General features: G+C 40.5%; 1 protein-coding gene and 1 pseudogene across 4 annotated transcripts in view; one reads left to right on the top strand and one right to left on the bottom strand.

Moving 5' to 3' along the window:
• The window catches only part of LOC121436399 (myotubularin-related protein 3), a 114,862-nt gene extending 98,610 nt beyond the window's left edge, over positions 1-16,252 (bottom strand). For all 4 annotated transcript variants that reach the window (XM_041636239.1, XM_041636240.1, XM_041636241.1 and 1 more), the window contains exon 1: positions 16,071-16,252. The gene's annotated coding sequence lies outside the window, so the exon portion shown is untranslated. The remainder of the gene's footprint in view (positions 1-16,070) is intronic.
• On the top strand, positions 7,441-7,862 carry LOC121436414 (annotated as a pseudogene).
• Positions 16,253-22,038: the final 5,786 nt, after the last annotated feature.

The raw sequence follows: 22,038 nt of genomic DNA, 5'->3' as shown, positions 1-22,038 counted from the left end.
GGCTCCAAAGCTTGAAATCTTGTCTCGGAAAAACAAACAAACAAAAAGGAATATTTATATAAACAGGTTATTTTCACTTATTCCAAGTGGGTTTTTCTAGGAATGAAGTTTGCTAAATAACTGACAATATTCTATGAAAACTCCTAGTTTTTCAGATTCTGTAGTAAGTTATAAAAGATCTAGCATTTAGACATGTCCAACCTGAGACTCACACACATCAAAGAAACCCAAGCCAAGCAAACCAACAGAACCAGAATTTATTGCCTCACAGGATACCGAGGCGAAGCACTGAAACAAAGAATGAAGACACCAGGCCCTCGAAGGCTCGGTGCCACAAGATGCAGTCCTTCATCTCATGCTACTCGGTACTTGCCTGGCCTCATTCTCTCCCTGTGCAGCTAGACGCCTATCTCTGACAGAGCAAGAATGGAGAGGCAGGCAGCTAGAGACAGTCCCAACTTCACAAGCCCAAAAGAAAACTGATAGCTGTTCTTATCATTTGTGTTATCAATTGAGTGAGAAGGTGAAGGGGAAAATATCTATCTATATACACATAGATATATAGATAAATATCAAATGTCAGTACCTTATACCAATCTGCACAGGAGGAACAAGTAGAAAACTGCGCTAGCCTGGTAGACATATTCTACCTTTCAGACACTTAAAAAAAAAAAAGAAGAAGAAGAAATGAAAATGCTTACTGAATATAAAATCCAATGGTTTGGCCACTATATATGTTGACTTATTTTTCTAATTTTCTTTTTTAAAAACTTTGTGTGTACATATGTTTTTGTAAGTGTTGTGCCTCCAGGTATGTGGTGTATATTATATACATATCTGGAACCCACAGAGGCAAGATGATGTCAGTTAGAACTGGAGTTACATGGAGCCACCATGTGGGTGCTGGAATCAAACTCAAGTCCTCTGTAAAAGCAGCAAGGACTCTTAACCACTGAACCATCTCTCTCCAGTCCCATGTTGATTTACTTTGATGTCATAAATTAAATGCAAAGACTTCAAAAAATGTAAAACTCCAGCAAATATCCTATTCATTTTATTAATATAATTAAGTATTGTAAGATAATTTCTACATGCTTAAAAAAAATCTGGTTTAAGGATAAAATCTAGGAATTAACAACAATTCTACTAAATGTAAAAGTAAGGATATCTAACCCTGTCACAAAAGTCACTGAAAAAGTCCTACCATGGGGAAACAAGGAAAAGATGCAAAAAATCAATAAGGCAATTTAGTAATCTCATATTTCAATATCTTTAATAATGGTCCAAATTTAAAAGTATAGTATAGATTCATACTATTGTTGATCACCACTGGCAGCCACTAACATCCATAAAGCATTCAAGAATCTAAGTATCTGAAGAGAAATGGTTGTTCTTTTAAAAAAAAAAAAAAGAATTTTTTTTAAGTGGAAAGAAATCTAAAGTTACCCACATATCTAGGTTTTAAATTACTTTGTTTCAAAATAAATCATTTCAAAACAATTAAGTATTATATAAAAGCTGGCAACCTCAAATTCTTGGCTGGTCTACTACTGATGCACTTAGTTACTTGCTTTTTTTTAGATTATTTATTTAGTATACAGTGGGGGTTTTGCTGTATATGTCTGTTGAAGCTAAGATCCTCTGAAACTGGAGTTACAGGCAGTTATGAGCTGCCATATGGGTGCTGGAAATTGAACCTGGGTCCTTTGGAAGAGCAGTCAGTGCTCTTAACCACTGAGCCATCTCTCCACTCCCCTAACATTGTCTTTTAAGGACAATCTAGGGCAACAAAATATTCTATTTTTAATAAGCAGCATATTATGGTCATTTATGATAAAGAATTAAATACAAGGTGAAGTTTATTATTTATTAACACCAAGTTATGTTGAGTTCTGAAAATTGGAGTCAACAAAAATGAAGCATTGTAGAACATATATATGAGTCAAGATTCTTGGCTTGTAATAGCCAAGACATACAGAGCATTCTTCTAAGTACTTTACCATTTATCAATCAATCTTACAATTCTACAAAGTAAATAACAGTCCCCTTGTTTTACAAAAACGGAAAGTGAGGCAGATAGAAATAACTTTCTCAAGTCATAAACTTAACTAATAAATAATTTAAAGACACAAGTTTAAATCATATAAGAAATTACATGGGCCCAAGAGACAGGCATGTCTCTGAATTTGAGGCCAGTCTTGTCTATAAGCACGATTTCCAGGACAGACAGTCAGGGCTACACAAAGGAAAAAGGAAAGGAAAGGGAAAGGAGAAGGAGAGAAAAAAAGGAAAGGAAAGGGGAAGGGGAAGGGGAAGGGGAAAGGGGAAAGGGAAGGGAAAAGGAAAAAAATAGGAAAGGAAAGGGAAAGGGGGAAAGGGAAGGAAAGGAAGAGAAGGGAAGGGAAGAAAAGGAAAGGAAAGGAAATTAAGTGGAACCAGTACATGCACAGCCAATTCAAAAGACCAGCAGAGGGCTAGGTTCAGTAACAGGGTTCAATCCCCTGCATATTGTAACTGAGTAACTGGGGTTTATTTTTCATTTTATTTTTTAGATTTACTTTATGTGTATAAGTATTTTGCCTTATGTGTATTTTGTGTATGTATGTGTACCCTGTGTAACCCTGGTGCCTGCAGAGATCAGAAGGCACTGGCCCCCTGGAACTGGAGTCATGGATGGCTGTGAGCTGCCATGTGGGTGCTAGGAACCCAAATCCAGGTCTTCTGCAAGAACAAATGTTCTTAATCACTGAACCTTCTTCTCTCTAGCCAAATACTAGTGCATACTATTCTGAAAGGTCCTTGCTATGAGGAGCATTACTCCCAGGAGGTACAAGCAAGATCTCATCTTGATTTCTTGGCTGCCTTTTACTGATGTAATCACAACATTAAGCTTTGAAATAGAATCCTGGGATAGGTCATTCCCTTCCAAGTGTCTATCATTACTTCTTAGTGAGTCAGCTTTTGCACTATTGCCAATGTGCTTTCTATTGGATTTAGTATGAAAACTTATTTTTGTAGAGTAGAAACAGTGACATTTCAAGATTTCCTCAATTATCAAGCAGGGAATACAGAGACATATCAAAGCGAGCCACTCAAATGTTTGAGTAACACAACCTCCCCACATACACAAATAAAAAATTTGAGGGGAAAAAAGACAAGTAAGCAATACAGAGAGAAGATTACTGTGTATGCCAGTGTCCAAAACTGTCCTGCAAAACTTCCTGATAATTTTCTTGAGTAGAATTTATGCAAAGCACATTTAAATTTGTATAACCCTGAAGACAGAAAAGTCATATTAACTTTCTCATTTCAGGCAAGAATATCACTGAAGTGAGGGAAGTCTATGCCCCTGTACCTTTTAAGAGAATACTATTAATTTTAAAGGGGGAAAAAAAAGAAAAATAAAAGCAATCCTTAGAGACAGTAAAATAAAATAAATACTGAGCCAGGCATGGTGGTACACACCTTGATCTCTGAGTAAGCAGCCAGTGTGGTCTACAAAGCAAGTCCAGGACAGCCAAGACTACATAGAAAAATCCTACCTCAAAAAACAAAAATAAAGCAGGGCGGTGGTGGCGCACGCCTTTAATCCCAGCACTTGAGAGGCAGAGGCAGGTGGATCTCTGTGAGTTCGAGACCAGCCTGGTTTACAAGAGCTAGTTCCAGGACAGGCTCCAAAGCTACAGAGAAACCCTGTCTCGAAAAACCAAAAAATAAAAATAAAATAAAAGTAAAAATACTGAGATGGGCAGATATATGGATGGATGAATGAACTGACACATGGACAGGCAGGAAGAAAGAAACCAATTCCAGAGAACAAATTGAGACATCATCTCCTTATTCTGAATACAGTAATAAATCATTAATGTTTTGGGTATAAATGAAAAAATGCAGATAAATATTTGCATGTACTGTTCTCTTTAGACACTAAATTTTTCCTATAAATTTTAAAAACTAGTGTCAGGCATGGTAGCATATACCTTTAATCCCAACACTCAAGAAACAAAGGGCAGATGGATCTCTTTAAGTTTGATGCCAACCTGGTCTATAGAGTGAATTCCAGGACCACCAGGACTGTCACACAGAAAAACCCTGTCTCAAAAAACCAGAAATAAATAAATCATATATAACTAGTATTTTATGTGTATATGCCTAGTACTATAAAACTAGTATTTTATGTGTATATGCCTAGTACTATAAAACTAGTATTTTATGTGTATATTTTATGTGTACACAGTACATCTGTGTACCACATATGACTGATGCTCTTAGAGTCCTGTTAGATCTCCTGAAACTAGTTACAGATGATAGCATATCCTCTTAACCACCGAGCCATCTCTCCAACCCCAGTAAAGTTTGTTTCTTTGTTGTTCTGGTTTTTGGTTTTTTGGTTGTTGTTGCTGTTGTTGTTTTGGTTGGTTGGTTTTGGTTTTGGGGGGTGTTGTTGTTTTTCGAGACAGAGTTTTGCTGTAGCTTTGGAGCCTGTCCTGGAACTAGCAACTAGCTCTTAAAACCAGGCTGGCCTCAAACTCACAGAGATCCGCCTGCCTCTGCCTCCCAAGTGTTGGGATTAAAGGCTTGCACCACAACAACCCAGCTCATGTAAACAGTTTATTCTCACTTATTCTTTTTTTTTAACTTTTTAACTTTTTATTTTGAAGCAATTACTCTCACAGAAGTTGCAAAAATAGCACAAAATGTCCCTTGTACCTTTTTCCCAGCTTTCCCAATGGCAACACCTATACATGGTGGCACAAACTGTCTTCAAAGTTCCAGAATTTCCTTCCTTTTCTTTTTTCTTTTTGTTTGTTCTTATTGAGCTATATATTTTTCTCCTTTCTCCTCCCTTCCTCCCCTTCTAGTGAATTTTTCTAGAAATGAAATTTGCTAAACAACTGACACTATTCTAAGAAATTACTAGTCTTTTCAGATTCTGTATTAAAGCTACAAAATGTCTAGAATCCAGATATGTTCATCCTGAGGCTCACACGTGTCCCAGACAGTTTCGAGTATTCCAAAACATTTATAGATGTTGGAATGGTTTGGTATTGTGTTCACATATGTGGAGGCCAGAGGTCAGCATCAGATGTCTTCCTCAATTACTCTCCATGTTATCTCCTGAGACTGACCCTCTCACTGACCCCAGAACCCAATGATTCCACTAGACTTGCTGGCCAGTAAGGTCCTTTGCCTTGCTCAGCACTGGGATGACAGACGCATACCACACCTAGATTTTATTTGAGTGATAGGGACCCAAAAGTCAGGCTTGTGTAAGTTCTATCGAGCACTCTTCCAACTGGCCCATCTCCTCAGTGTCAGGCACTTTACTCTTTTAACCATGAAACAATACACATGTGGGCATACATACAAGAGTACACGTAAGGAGTTTTCTGGCACCTTTATCTGTAGTTAACAAAACCTAAAAATAACACAAATAAGCTAAAGGATAAATAAACTATGGCATATTCATACAATAAAATACTATTATACAATAAAAACTGATTACTGATAACCAGAACACAAATGACTATCAAATTACACTATATTAAGTATAATAGGCCTATAACCTCTGCCCTTCAGAGGCAGAATCTGCAAGTTCAAGGCCAGCCTAGTACATAGAGCAAGTTTCACGACAGTCAGGACTACATATAGCGAGACATCATCTCAAAAAATAAAAAAAGGTTACATGCCACAAGGTTCTATTTATATAGAATTCTAAAATAGTCAAATGCCATACAGACAAAACAAGTAGCCAGACCAGATTAACTACATAAAGGAACATAAAAAAATTGTTTAAGATAATGAAACAAACTATTCTTTCTTGATCATAATGGTTTTTACACAATTATGTGTCTCAAACTCAACACTGCTGTATATAAAGTATATCTTAGTAAACGTTTTGTTGTTGTCGTTGTTTTTGATTTTTTGAGATGGCTTTGGAGTCTGTCCTGGAACTAGCTCTTGTAGACCAGGCTGGCCTCGAACTCACAGAGATCCACCTGCCTCTACCTCCCAAGTGCTGGGATTAAAAACGTGCACCACCGCTGGCCGGCTTAGTAATAAGTTTTCTGCTTACTTGTCATGGCCAAAGCTGTTGGCTTAATCCCTAGCACCAAATAAAAGGGGAAACGCATGCTCTCTTGCTCGGCAATACAGCCTAGTAGCAGTAGTACTGTAACCCCGAAATAGCAAGTATGCATAGCATGAATAAGGCCATGAGTAAGGCCCTGTAATCCAAGCTACTCACGAGGATGAAGCAAAATTGCTTGAGCCTACGAATTCAAAGACCAACCTGGAACATGTCTCTAATCCCAGAGAGGTGGAGGCAGGAAGATTAGAAATTCAAGATCATTCTCTGCCACACTGAGAGAGCTCTAGGCCAAACCTGAGTTACATGAGACTCTTTATCTCAAAGATGGATGGATGGAATGGATGGGATGTAGATGGCTTTAAGCACATACTACATTTAAAGGAGAGAGAACAAAGCTTTCAATTGAAGTGTAGCAGCTCACACAAAAGTGCTCATAGCCAAAGCCCAGTGTGGTGTCACCTGCCTTGAATCCCAGCACTTGACAGGCAGAGCCCTGAGTTCAAGGTCAGCCTGGTCTGAGTGTCAGGATAGCCAAGGCTACACAGAGAAAACTTGTCTCAAAAAAACAAAAAGTGACACACAAGTATCACTCAATGATTCTTAAAAACTCAACACAGTCATAACATCAACAACTCAGATCTTAACTCAGAATATTTCCAGCACACCTCTCTTTTGTCCTCAAAGCCAAAGATGATTGTTCTGACTTCTGGTCCATCTTTCAATTCTGTCTGACTGATTCTTCTTGTTTGTCTGTTACTATTGTTTGCTTTTTGTTTTTAATTAATTTATTTTATGTATATGTTAAGTGTTTTACCTGTGTATATATGTACCACATGCATGCCTAGTGTCCATGGAGGGCAGAAGACAGCATCAGATCACCTGGAACTGGAGTTTTATGGATGGTTAGGAAAGACCACAGGGGAGTTGGGAACTGAATCAGGGTCTTCAACAAGAGCAACAAGTGCTCTAAAATGCTGAGCCAGTGTTCCAGCCCTCTATTTCTTAAACTTTACAGTAATGTAGTCACACAAGTATGTTCTTTCATATATGCTTTAATTATCCTTCTTGCAAGGAAAATATATTCAAGTCAGATGTAATAAAAAAAAGTCCTATCAACACTATCAAAAATCATATTCATCAAATCCCCCCAGGAGGCAGGCAGATCTCTGACTTCAAGGCCAGTGATTTGGGGGAGGGAGGGAGAGAGAACACAACACAAACTTAAACTATAAATCATTCTCAAAGTAAACTTCTCAAACATAAAATTTGAAGTATCATTGTATTTAAAGGTAAATACTGGACAGTGTGACTAAATGACCCTGCTTGATGATATCAATAGAACCTTCACTATGGGTTTCGTTGGTGGTGTAATCTTCCAGCTATTAAAGGCTTTCAAAATGCATCTGATGAAAATCAACACCAATTCAGAGGTAATATCAATTCTGGGAGGATCCAAGTACCTCTGATTGAAGGTAAGCTTTGCAGAGTGTAGGGGACTGTCTTCCACCATCAACTGCTACCTGATACAGCTTCAGGGCAAAGAAGACCCCTGGAACTCCATCATCAGTGGTGTGCTGGCTGCACCAAGTGGACTACTGACCATGGTGGGCTCCACAATATTGGGAAACATTCTGTTGGCCCTCATCAAGGGTGTCACAATATTACTTGGCAGTTCCACAATGCACCCCTATTCCTGGAAGACCCCAGTCAACTAACCCCTAAAGAAGGAGCACCAGTTTCAGGTTATCCCAACTACCAGCAATACCTCTGAGGAAGCCAGTGCCTGCCCCCACCACCATGGGAGCTACTCCACAGTTCGTTCCCAGATGAGCTAACTCCAAAGGAAGACTGGCTCCCACATAGCCCTTTGACAATCCAGGGAGGGCCTCTCAGACTCCACTCCCTTTCCAATTAACATACTTCTATTTATTCTTGCAGGCCCAAAGTATACCAACTTCAAATTTCTCTTGCCTACATTCAACTAATCAACAGATGTATACTTCCTATAAGGGTCTAATTGGCCAGCCATTTGCCACAGTCTCACTCCAGCTGCTGTTTCTGAGTATAGTACAGAATAACTGTTGCCAATCTCTCCACAGCCTCACTCAGGCACATTACTACCCAACACCTCTCCCTGAAGTTGCCTTTCATTTCAAAAACCTAAAAGGACTCAATACAGATAGTAAAAGAAAATTTCAACATTCTAATAATTTGAATCTAACAATTTATGGAATATATTTTGCAAGCTTATCTTTGCCTCCACTATCTTCTATTTTGTGCTAGTAGAACTACAACTCAGACTATCTGCTTGCCTCTGCCTCCCGAGAACTGGGACTAAAGGTATGTGCCACCACCACCGCCTGGCATGAGCCATGTGCTTCTAATCCTAACACTTAAGGGGTATAGGCAGGAGAATCTCAAGTACAAGGCCAGCCTGGGCTTCAGAGATCCAGTCTCAAAATAAAAAGCAATAAACAGGCTGGGGATACATCTCAGGGGCAGAGTGCTTGCCAAGATGAATAAGGCTCTGTGTTCAATTCCCAGGCCAAAAACTAAGAGGAGGAGGAGTCATCACTATCACAATCCAACAAAGCGTTTTTAAAATGGTATAGACCAGGCCCTTCCAAACAGAGAGAGTTAAAACAACAGGTTACTTGTGGTACTTTGCAAGCAAAGGAAGGCAAAAGCATATTACTTCACTCAGTCTCCAAAAGCTGAACTCTAAAAAGAACAAGGATGTATTACAACAAAACTGTTTTCCACAAACCATTTCACACTGTTTATACTGGTTCCTGTCATACAATTTGTCTTTTTTTAATTCAATTAGTCAACAATCACAAAAAGTATAAAGTTGATGATTTAGGTGTATATTACCCTTATTATATTACAAATAAACTCTCTCTGGACGCATTAATCCCATCACTCAAGAGACAGACACAGGGAGATCTTTGTGAGTTCAAGGCCAGCCTGGTCTACAAAGCAAGTTCCAGGACAGCCAAGACTGTTACACAGACAAACCCTGTGTCGAAAAGGAAAAAAAAGAAAGAAAAAAAGAAACAAAACAAGACTCTCAATTGCATGGGGCACTTTATAAATCAACTAAACAGAACTATTTGTAAAACTGGAGAAACGCTCACTGAGAGGCAGTAGCAGGTAAATCTCTCTCTGTGAGTTTGAGCCCAGACTGGGCTACACAACAGTTCTTCCAGTCTAGTCAGTCACGTGGTGAAACCTGATCTCAAAAAAAGAGAAAAAAACAATATTCCATCTTAGAAATCTTAAACACTGACAGCCAAAGCAAAACACAGCAAACCTCAAGAGGAACTCAAAGATGCTCCACTGGGTGAAAGAAAAAGGGATTTAAGCTTCATCTCTAACTCTCATCCTTGTTCATATTGTGTCCTACATTTCATAAAACACAAACAAACATATAGTTTATAAATTAAACACCAAGGTATTGAAGATTAATGTTCAAATTTTCCACTGATGGGACAAGCAACCAAAAAGCCAAAGGCCTAAAAGTATTGCTTGCGATTGAACTCATGTTTACCCCTCCACAGAGTTTAACTATAGAGGTTTAAGTCTTGGTGCTGAAAAAAAGAACAGGGAAACTAATCCTCTTTAATCTCACAATTATAAGATATAGATGGCAAATTGCCATATGAAAATAGGTTCCAACATGTTGATGGAAATTAAGACAACCATGCTATCAATATGATAGCTTCATTATATCCAAATTTTAAAACACCTCCATTTTAAGGGATGGAGGTTCTAAGCATTGTTCAAGGCTCATTATTCAACAGCCAGGAAAGAAACAAAAACAAGAAACACACCCTTTGACCTGATAAGCAAACTTAAAAGAATAAAAAAATAGCATAAATGCAGAAAATGTCCAGACAAGTTCATCACAGAACTGTTTTAAAAAATTAAGGCAATGTAAATTAACAAAAAACTGCTATAAACTCTGATTAAAGAATACTAAATCTCCATTATAAAAATATAAATTTCACATGGAAAGCTTTTCTTGTAAGTATTCCAATAGAAAATGCATAATCAAAGAGTTATAATTCAAGTTGGACAGACCATCTCTACTTTTATGTATTCTCCTGGAATGGTTCAACTGGTTTGTCATTGGGTTGGTTGCCTGGGTTTGGTTGTGTGTTTTGTTTGTTTACTTTTTCAGACAGAATCTCTTGTAGCCCAAACTGGCTTTAAATTCACTATGGGGATAAGGTTAGCCTTAAACCAATCCTCTTGCATCCACCTCTCTCCCAAGCACTGAGATTACATATGTGCACCACCACACCCAGCATCTTGTGATTTTTTTTTACAATTTACATATACTATAAAACTCATAATCAGAAGTAATTTCATTTTAAAAGAAACTATATGAGGAGAAGAAAGCTGAGGAGAGGAGGGTGGAGAGGAAAAGAAAAGGTAAAAAGAAGGAAGGAAAATAACATCTATTCCATCCTATGTGAAATCCAAATTTAACAATATATGTGTGTGTTTATACATAATATATATACATATACATATACATGACATGAAAACATGAAATCAAACAAGGTGGGAGCAAGAAGTCCACCATAAGAAGAGCGGAAGCAAATGCAAAGGGTAAATGAATTTACATGAAAAGTACAATGTTATACATGAATGAAACTATAACACTAAGAAGACAAGACATTTTTAAACAACTTAGGGTCAGTAAGATGGTTCAGCAGATAAAGAGGCCTGCTGTCACCAAGAGTGACAACTTTAGTTGACTCCTTGGGACAAAACAAACAAGGTAGAGCGAAGTGACTTCCACAAGTTGTCCTCTGACACTTAAGATGCCTACCTACATCCATACCTGCACATGAACACACACATACCCACATACTAAATAAAAATATAGTAAAAAAAAAATGTTAAACCTAAAAAGAAAGTTACAAGGCTAGGGAGATAGTTCAATAGGTAAAGTGCTTGTCACACAGTTATGAGAACTCAAGTTCAATCCCCAGAAACCCCCTAAAACTCTGTGTGTTGGTGCCCCATGTTTATAATCCCAGCACTGGTGAGGAAGCATGAATAGGCAGATATTTAGAGCTGGAAGGTCAGCCAGTTGGTCAGCTTAGACAAATTCAAATACACAGTACCAGGGCCCAATGAGAGACTGTCTCAAAATACAAGATGGGCAGTTCTCAAAGACTGATACCCAAAGTTAACGTCTAGCCTCTGCTCTAAGACACATGTACACACATATATACCTGCACATATCTATGCAGCCCTGGCTGGCCTAGAACTCTACATGTACATCAGGCTGCCCTCAAACTCAAAGATCCTCATGCCTCTGCCTCTGCTTCCAGAGTGCTGGGATTAAAGGTGTACATCCACACCCAATATAGATTTAGATGATGATGATGATAACAGTAATAAACATAGTCCTCAAACCAACAGTTTTACCATTAGCATTGTACTAACTTATCTTTTTAATACTTTTTTAAATAACCACACTGATTGCATTAACCTGTAATATGTCACTCAACATTTAGAAAACACAGTTTTGGGGCTGAAGAAATTGCAGAGAACTTGGGTTTGGTGCCCAGAAACCACATGAAGGCTCATAACCATCTTCAACTCTCCAGGGGATCTGCTTTCTCTTTAACCTCCACAGGCTCTAGTACATACATGGTATACACACATACACATAAAATAAAATAAAAATTTTAAAAAGGAACAAAAACACATCTAAAACTATACACAGAACATGCTAAGCTCTTTGCTCCATCCATTTTCCACCACAGGCTCCAAAATAAGAAAAAAGATCAAATATAGTAAGTCTATTCTACATAATCCTTATCGGCATCTGAATTGACAGGCTTTACTCCAGTTCCAGTAGCAAGGCCCAACCAGGGCTCATACTGCAAGATGAGATCCACTATTAACAGATACAAGTATTGCAAGGTTTCTCCACTTCTGTTGCCTTTTCAATGGCATTAGGAAATTCTGCATTTAAAAACATGCATCTGGTTTACCAATGCTCACAAGCCAACTCTGTTTATTGAGGCGGGGCAGTGAGACAAGGTTTCTCTGTATGGCCCTGGCTGTCCTGTAACTAGCTATGTAGATGAGGCTGTCCTCGAACTCACAGATATCCGCCTGCCTCTGCCTCCCAAGTGCTGGGATTAAAGTAGACAAACCAACTCTTTCATGAAAATCTTTTTAAAAAGAATTCTAGGGGCTGGAGAGATGACTCAAAGGTTAAGAGCACTGGCTGTTCTTTCAGGATCCAGATTCAATTCCCAGCACCCACATGGTGGCTCACAGCTATCTGTGTAATTCCAGTTCCAAGGGATACAATACCCTTACATAGACATACATGCAGGCAAAATACTAATGCACATAAAAGTAAATTATTTTTTAAAAAATTCTAATGCAATGGGATTCTAACATCATTACATTTTTAGGTTGTTTTTCATATACACCATTCCAGTTGATCTTCCCTCACAACAGATGAAATAAGTAGACACTGTTCTTCCTCTAAAAATGAGGGAATGTTACATGGCTTCCCAGAAAAAAAGAGCGGGGGTTAATGAGTAACACTAGGTAGAATCAAAACTTACTGTTCTATCCACTATCATGATAAAACAATTTTCATTTGTAGTATAGAATACAATTATGAACTTAGAAGTACAAATACAGTATAAAAATAAAAATGAAAGCATCAGTATCAAAATCACAAAATTAATATTAAAAATAGCAATGACATGTTAATAATTCTAGTAGTTGTCTTGAATTACTAGGAAACCTAGTTCAATCCAATATGGAAGTGACCTCAAACTTAATTCTAAATCAATGTTTCACTGATTATGAAATTACATAGAAATTCACCATAGAAGCATGGGAAATAGCAAATCTGACAAGCTGAGTTCCATCCCCAGAACCCACATGATGAATGGAGAGAATAAACTCCTACAAGCTGTCCTCTGACCTACACATGTGTACCATGGCATGCATGCACCCACATTCATACGCACAAATAAATAAATACAATTTCTAAAACTTAAAAATGAATTCACCATTTAAAATTACAGAACCGGGTAATATGTTAAAAAAAAAAAAAAACAGCCACACAGATTGCAAACTTCTCCAAAACATTCTCAGTATGGCTTCATACCAAATTACGAAGTTCCCTCAGTGAAACCCAACTTGATTTCAACATTAAGAGTATTACAACAGCATAAGTATGTTGTTTCTGCATATTTGCAACATGCACTCAAGTTCCAGAGCACTTTTAGGAAATGTATAAAATCCACAAGCTAAAAGCAAAACTCAAGACAGAATATTGTTTCTGGGATTTTAGGGCAAGGGTTTTGTTTACTTTTTAAACTTTTGTGTGTGCATGTGTAGTCATGTGAGCCACTGCGCATATGTGGAGGCCAGAAGAAAACTTGGAATTGTTCTTTCCTTCCACCACATGGGTCCAGGGGATCAAACTCAGGTTGGCGGGCCTGGCAGTAGGTGTCTTTACCCAGCGAGCCATCTCTCAGAGTCTTACTATTAAGCCCTGGCTAATGTGGCACTTATTTATATGGCCTGGCAATTTTCGCCTGAGTTGTTGTTTCTTTTAAATAAAAGATGCACTTTCCTATATATAAAAGTAATTTAAAATGTGTAAAATTAGCCTAAATATGAGCTCTAAATTATCTAGATAAGGAAACTCAAGTCCAGAGAAGTAATATCCCAACAACAATTAATGATGCAATGAAATCACAATCCATGATCAATGCAGAATTTCCCACCAGTGTGTATACTACCTCTAAATTCAATACAATGTGTTAGCACCTAAAGTTTTGGCGGGTTGTTTTTTTTTTTTTTTTTTTGTGGGAGGGTGGGGTCTGCAGCTTTGAAACCTGTCCTGGAACTTGCTCTGTAGACCAAGTTGATCTCGAGCTCAAAGAAATCCGCCTGTCTCTCTACCTGAGTACTGGGATTAAAGGTGTGCGCCACCACCGTCCAGCTACCACCACCGTCCAGCTACCACCACCGTCCAGCTACCACCACCGTCCAGCTACCACCACCGTCCAGCTACCACCACCGTCCAGCTAACACCTAAAATTTTAAATACATTAAGACTCAAAAACAGTTCACAGTCTACAGAAAACAGAATCTCTTAAGGAAAAGTCAAAGTTGCAAAGACTGAAAACTCCCTCTTCAATGTAAGACATCACATAATTTTAATAACCGATTTTTCTCATATCAATACTATTCATTTGCTTAAAGAAATAATCTGGAAAGAAAATTCTGCTGAGAACTGGGCTAAGTAGTGGGGACATCAGGAAACAAAAGGCTTCTGATCTTTACTGAAACCAGGTGTACCTCTCTAAAACTACTTCTCTGTAGTATGACAGGATGCGGACCCTATGCAACAGTAACAACACCTTCTTTCACCTCTTCCAAAACTGCAACAATCCTCAACACACCCCTCTGAAGTATGAATACATCCCTTGACAACTCAGAATTCCACTTTACCACACGAAGTATTAACCAGGACTCTAAGCAGGTTTTTAAACTGACTTTACCACACCTCACAGCCTGAGGCAAATCTCAAGAACTTTTCACAATCCACTGTACACCTTCCAGGTTCACAACCCTGGTCTCAAATGACTGTAACACACCCTCCTAGCCTCCACTTTACTAGAAACCTGAGTCAGATGGTTCAGGAGTAACTACAATGTTGGTATGTTAGAAAGCGCCTTCAGGACCCCTCTCTGCGGGCAGAAAATCGACTTCACGCCTCACTTCCCCTCCTTTCCTCTAGGCTCTGCCGTCCAATGCCTCTCTGGACATACCCTCAGTTAGCAGCCAACTTGATAAACTGTGTTCTAACGCCTTATGAACAAAATAACTATGCGGCTCACAACGCTCAGGGTTACCTAAATGTAAAAATGGTAGATGTCTTCATAGGCAATCAATCCAACCTTCCAGAAGATTCCACACTTAGCCTAATAATATACTGCACAACATTTACCCAAAACGGTGTCACCCTGCAAACTCTTATATTCGCTCAAGCCATCGAAAAGAAGTCTTTCTTCGGCCACCAACTCATTTGGCCTCCAAGTAAAAGCACAAGAGGGTGGGTCTTTTGGATAATCACCTTCTATATAACTCAATCATAACCTCTGACGGGTCACTGTTCTCATGGTGAGAAACAAAGTTGGACCTCCACTACAAGAACATATGCACTTTTTAATACAAAAGGCTACACATCAAAAAAAAAAAAACCAAGTGGGTGTCAAGATAGTAGGAAAAGTAGACTGTAAACTTCAGTCTGAAGACGACTGAACATCAAGATCTAACTCCCAAGTGAGATGGACAGCCTCCAGAGTGCCAACGCTACCCCCTAACTGTGAAACAAGTTTTCAGACCCCAACCAACAAAATCATGTTGGGTCCCGAAATGCAATATGTCCAGCACAATTTCAACCCAAGAAATAACATTCATATTTTGCAGCGCCATTTGACTAGTGTTCCCTGAACTCCTTCACGCACCCCTGAACTTTCATTCCCCTTCGAGCACTCCCAGGTCAGGAGGATGCCCTGCTGCAGTCAGGCTGAGGCCCGCACCGCTTGCCCGAAGGTTCCAACAGCACGACCTCCAGCCTCTCCCTCCGGCGCAGCCAGGGCCTCGGGCCACACACTCACCTCCCGGGGGCCCGGAAGCATTTTCCAGGGCGCTCTAGGGGTAGCGCCCCACATTCTGAGTGCTACCGGCCGCCAGGTTCAGGATGGCCGCCGAGCTCGGCAACCCCGCCTCCCCCGCGTCGCCCGGTCGGGCCTCTGCGATCCACTCCGCCAGCTCGCCCGGGCGGCCGAGGCCACCCCAGCCCCCCGCTTGCCACCGCCTCCTCAGCCGGTGACAGCCGCCGCGCCCGGCCGAGGCCCGCCCCTCCTCCAGCACCTCCTCGCCACCGGAGTCGGGGCGGTGGGCTTCTTACCAGGTAGCAGGACATGGCGAGGCCCGCCACCGCACGGCCTCCTCCGCCACCCCACGAGGCTGCCAGCCAGGGCCGGCGTGGGGCAGCGCCTGGGCCGCTGGAGCGTCTCTGCCGGCTACTCCGCTGCCGCCGCTGCCGCCGCCTTCTCACAACCACAACAACATGGCGGCAGCGGCCACACAGAGCGCGCGCCCGAGACAGATCGGAGCTGCTGGCGGGGGCGCGCGCGCACGCTCCGGCGCTGTCGGCCGTCGGGGGCGGATAGAAGTGGGCTGGCTGTCACGGGATGGACGGGGGCGGAGCCTGGCGAGTTGGTCACGCCCCGGAATGTGGGCGGGGCTGCAGGTTGGCAGAAAGTGGCTGCGTTGAAGCAACCGCAGATGAGTGAAAAAAGAATAGAAAAATGGGAACTGACTAGATGAACCGTTACGAATTAAGAAAAAGAAAACCAAAGACTAAAAAGATGTTCAGGAGGCTTCTTTTACTAGCTTAGTAACTCAAGACAGCACCTTAGCTTACTCTACTCTCTATTAGAACAGTAGTGATATTATTTCCCCAGCAGGTATAGGCAATATAAAACTAATTTAATACGGTGCATGTAAATATAGTGTGCTACAGGTTATGCTCAGAATACAAGTTCAAACTGCCTCAATCTCAGCTCCTAATAAAAATCTCAGTGCTCAAACAAAAGCAAAAAAAAAAAAATTACTCAAACTAACCTGCAGAAGAATCCCATAGTCCAAAACTGTACTAATTTAGGTCAGCAGTTCAGAACCTCTGGGTTGTAACCCCTTGGGGATCCAACAACCATTTCACAGGGGTGGCATATCAGATACTCTGCACATTAGATATGTCCATTACGATTCACAACAGTAGCAAAATTATAGTTATGAAGTAGTAAGGAAAATAATTTTATGGTTGGGGGTCACCACAACATGAGAAACTATATTTAAGGGTTGCAGCATTACGAGTTAAGAACTACTGCCTTAGGTTCCAATAAAACCCGACCTTCTCTCTTTCCCTCAGTTAAATCCTTGACTTTTCCAGAAAACCAGTGAATGAAATTCATCCTTGTGTTTGTTACATTGTTTTTTTTTCTTCCTCGGCACTCTGCAATTATTTGTTTCTTTGTATTCAACATCATTGCCTTTCTGTCTCCCTGGAATTTAAGAACTATTAGAAAAAGAAGGATGTGTTTGGCGGTTTGGCCCTGGCCTTTAATCCCAGCACTTGGGAGGCAGAGGTAGGTGGATCTTAGTGAGTCCCAGGTCTCTCTAGACCTAGAATTGTGCAACACAATAACCAAACAAATCTCCTAATTAACTAAGGAATAACAGGTATTTATATTTTATCTAGCTGAATCTTCACAGCTTTAATGGGTAAAGGCTATCTCCACTTTACAAATGAAAAATGTTAAAACCCAGAATCAGCTGAATTTAACTAAAAATTCAAACCCAAGCCCAGCTGATAACAAAACTATACTATCACTCACTGGGTTGTGCTGCCCACAACATCAGAAAATCTCGGGAAGGCACCGCATCACAGTTCGAAGTTAGGAAAGACTTCCCCTTGTTCCCTGAGAAACCGCTGTCTTCCTCCTCTTCCAGGCAGTGGATTGTGTGTCAGTTTTCACCTTCACTAGAAAAGCACAAGGTTAAATAAAACTGAAGTACAATGATTGCAGCTCCTCTTTCAGACCTAAAAAGAAGACCTAGTAGTGATAGGAACAAATCCTAGGCTTTCACTTTAGATGCCACTGTCCTGAGTTCCCCTGTGTATATCATCATGGCCTTTGTGGGACAGGAAAAAAAATTGGACACCAGATGGATGAATGAAATGAAACATAGAATAATAAATGGGCTGCTCCCAATGGGTGGCCACTGATTGGACTGGAACTAGGACTTAACTGCCAGGGCAACCCCATGTTGGATAGATAGCTACTGATGAAGTGGCTCTGGGTGGACAGTTCAACCACTCCCCCCAGTCCCACAGTCCCCACAAGAGCAAATGAGTTGGTGTGTCACCTTCATATCTCTCTCCCTCTCTCTTATTTTTTTTTAATTTTTCCAGATAGGGTTTCTCTGTGTAGCAGTGTTGGTTGTCCTGGAACTCACTTTGTAGACCAGGCTGGCCTACAAACCCGCAGAGATCCACCTGCCTCTGCTTTCCAAGTGCTGGAATGAAAGGCATGTGCCACCACTGCCAGGACCATGGGCAGAGGGTGCCATGTGCACTTTCATCTCTTTTTACCAAGAATAACAATTTGCTTTTTGATCTGGAGTGAGAAAGGAAACCTTTAACTGGATACTCAACTGTAGGAGGAAGCCACTTGTTGGTTCCCAGCTGTTCAGCTCTGAAATAATCACACAAAAATTGTATTAATTAAATCACTGCTTGGCCCATTAGCTCTAACTTCTTATTGGCTAACTCTTACATCTTAGTTTAACCCATTTCTACTAATCTGTGTATCGCCACGAGGCTGTGGCTTACTGGCTAAAGTTCCCAGTGTCTGTCTCCAGAGGCTTCATGGCTTCTCTCTAACTCCGCCTTCTTCCTCCCAGCATTCAGTTTAGTTCTCCCTGCCTAGCTCTGTTACTGACTCAGGACAGTTTCTTTATTAACCAATGGTATTCACAACATACAGAGGAGAATCCCACATCACTCAACCAGTATTTAAAGCATTCAAAGGAATTTGCCTGTACCCATGAATTCGCAGTATGCATTGAATCTTTCAGTGTGCATTAAGCTATGTGAGCATTTTCTATGTAAATCTAATGTCACATTCACCTCAACCTCATGCTGTACCCGAGATGCGAAGGCTGGGGTTGAACTCAAGCAATCTGACTCTGGGGGACATCTCTGAACATTATCCTACACTTCATCCCCACTATGGCTAATCTATAAGGTGAATGTTAGCAAATCGTCTCTGAAAACAAAGCAGCAAACTGCTGCATGGCCTGGAAAACTCACTTCATGGGGCCTAGGGATGTAGAATGTGTGCTTAGGATGCACAAGGTGCTAAAGTCCATTTCTCTCATCACAAAATAGATTTCAAGGACAAGTGCTAAGAAGACAAAACGAAGAGAACGAGGCTAAGTATGATGATTTAAATTTGAATCCTGGTACTAACTTGTTTCTCATTTCCTTTTCCTGTCCTCCGGTTTTCGTCACCCATGTGGTCATTGTCGCTACTTTGCTTAGCACACAGAGCTGTGTAAAAGTTTTCTGATGTAATGGATTTGAAGAGTTTTTTAGATTTGTTTATTTTATGTGTGTGAATGTTTTGCCTGCCTGTATGTCTGTGTGTCATGTGTGTGTCTGGTACCCCTGGAGGTCAGATGAGAGCATCAGATCCCTTGGAAATGCAGTTACAAATAGTTGGGAGACACAATGTAGATACTGGGAAGCAAACCCAGATCTTCTGCAAGAGTAGCCAGTGCTCTTAACCACTGAGCCATTTCTCTAGTTCCAAGATTTGAGGACATTTTATATTTTATAAACAAACTAAACCAGTGAATAAGATCCTTGCATGCAGAAGACAAAACCCAAGGTAGAGTCCCAGGAAGAGAGGAAAAGCAAGCCAGTTCCAGAGGGCTGTCTCACTGCCCATGTTTAACATAAGGGGCTTCTTCTCCCGGCCTGACCTTCCTCTCCCCTTTCCTGCTATCCTTCACTTCACTCTCTCCTGCTATATTCAAGAGTGAAAAATATTCTCCCAGCTTCTTTTTTTTTTTTGATTTTTCGAGACAGGGTTTCTCCGTAGCTTTTGGTTCCTGTCCTGGAACTAGCTCTTGTAGACCAGGCTGGCCTCGAACTCACAGAGATCCGCCTGCCTCTGCCTCCCGAGTGCTGGGATTAAAGGCGTGCGCCACCACCGCCCGGCTTCTCCCAGCTTCTTGAAGACTCTTTGAAGTAACCCAAGATGGAAAGGCTGACCGAAGGAGTGTGGAAGCTTCCCAGAGCCTCCAAGTCCTCCTGGGAGTCCTTCAATCCCTAAAAACACTAGGCCCTGCTGAGAAGCTTTTGTGGCTTAGCCTCCAGTCCTCACAAACTTCAGTAGCATCCTCTTTACCTGCCAATCTGGCTCATCAACACAGTAAGTTTCCAGCTGCTGAAAAACAACTTGTCCAAAGCAGGCAGAAATTGAAATGAAGTCATGTTTCCTGATTCAAAATTGTTTAGATGTGAATTCAGGATAGACAGCAAAATTTTGGGACTGCCTATCTTATCCAACTAATTTTGCATAGCCCCAGCCCAAGTTACATGAACTATGGCATATTCACTCTCATAGTGCCCGCGAAAGAGCTTAACCATGGATTGAAATATCATTTTGTAGGTTTGTTTCTAGGCCTTTAAGTTTTGGGAGATTATATATGATTACATCATTTCCCCCTTCCCTTTTCTCCCTTTGTCATACCTAAATCCATGGGTATAACAAAGCCACAAAAGCCAACAAAGGAAACTGAGTCTCATATGTAAAAGCAAAGAGCCTTTTTAATCAAGTTTGCAAACTCGGTCTCTCGGTATGTCCAATGTATTGGAATAACCAGAGAGCCCCAAGAATTGGGTTTTTATAGTAGTAAAGGTAGGGGTGAGGGGTCTCTGAGGTTCAGGACCCCTGATTGGCTGACATTTGTCTAGGGGTGCCCTAGTGAGGTGCTGGCGGGTGATCCTATCTACAGCGGTTGGAATATCAGGCATTTCCTTTTAATGTCCTGCCCTTGGGTGAGGGTCGGGTTATCTCAGCCTGTGGTTCTTTTCTGCCACCAGGTATTGCTTCAGGGCAAACCACTGAGACCCAGGCCTCCTATTTAAATTCAGAGTCCCAGGTGATGTGGTTGGAAGTAAAGAATTTCCTTTTGATGACCAATTATCACGGCTGGCCCTCACACCTTCAAACCCTGCCAGGTACCATGATTCCCTCTTTAAAATTCATGGTTTCTTTTTTTTTAATTGTCGTGATATATGTGTGTGTGTGTGTGTGTGTGTGTGTATCAGGGCCTGTTTTTAACAAGCAAGAAAGGAACCTATCTATATTCAAGAAAATATTACAGAGACTTTAATGAGAATATAATTACTTTAACCAAAATCATGAAAGTGGGTATTTTTAAAAATAATATAAACTATATGCCATTATTAGAATTGTTACTTTTATTCTGTATCCAGTGATATGAATATAAAACAAGGAGAACAGAGCCCTGTGTGTGAGCTTAAATTAAAATTTCCAGTAAGTATAAACTATCTCCCAGGATTTTTCAGACAACACATGCTGTCCCTACTGATTGGAGTGGATCAGTTCAATTTCAGTCCTAATTCAGTGTAGAACAACGGGTTTCAAGATGTGGTCCACAGGTTCTTCAGGTAACCTGAAATTCTCGAGGGTCTATATGGGTTAAAACTCTTTTCATAATAATACTAATTAACTATTGTCTTTTCCCCATGTTGATATTTAAACCAACGCCCCAAAAGGACTCTAGTTTAAATTGCTGGTGCTTTGTCAGAAAGCACCAGTACACTGTGTCCTAACAGCCATTGTATTCCTCACAAAATGGGCTGGTACTAAACAATATGTCAGTTTCACTTAAGAATGTCTTTTATAAAGCAGTTAAAAAAAAAAAGTTAATTTCATTGGCTCCAGGCCTTTGATGACAAGCCTTTTGCTCTTCCGTATGTTGAAATGGAAATTCCGTATGAAGCCCTTTTTTCAAAGTTTATTGAGCTGAAATTCACAGAACAGTTAATTAATCAAGTTAAAGCAAACAAGCCAGTGGCACGTAATAGCATCAGTGTTATGCAAACGCCTCCTTTATCCTATCCCAACATTTCACCACTCAAAAAGAAAATCCTGGGACCTACATTATCTCAAGGAAGAGCCTTCTGCCATCGTCCAAGCTGCAGGTGAACTGGTTTCTTACTTTAAGAAACACTATTTTTACATGAAAGAATGGTTAGCCTGCAACCTCCAGTT

Source organism: Microtus oregoni, unplaced genomic scaffold, assembly GCF_018167655.1.
Source record: "Microtus oregoni isolate MIOR12 unplaced genomic scaffold, Mior012 000049F_ref0000343, whole genome shotgun sequence".
Lineage (NCBI taxonomy): Eukaryota > Metazoa > Chordata > Mammalia > Rodentia > Cricetidae > Microtus > Microtus oregoni.
This window is presented reverse-complemented; position numbering and strand designations above follow the sequence as displayed.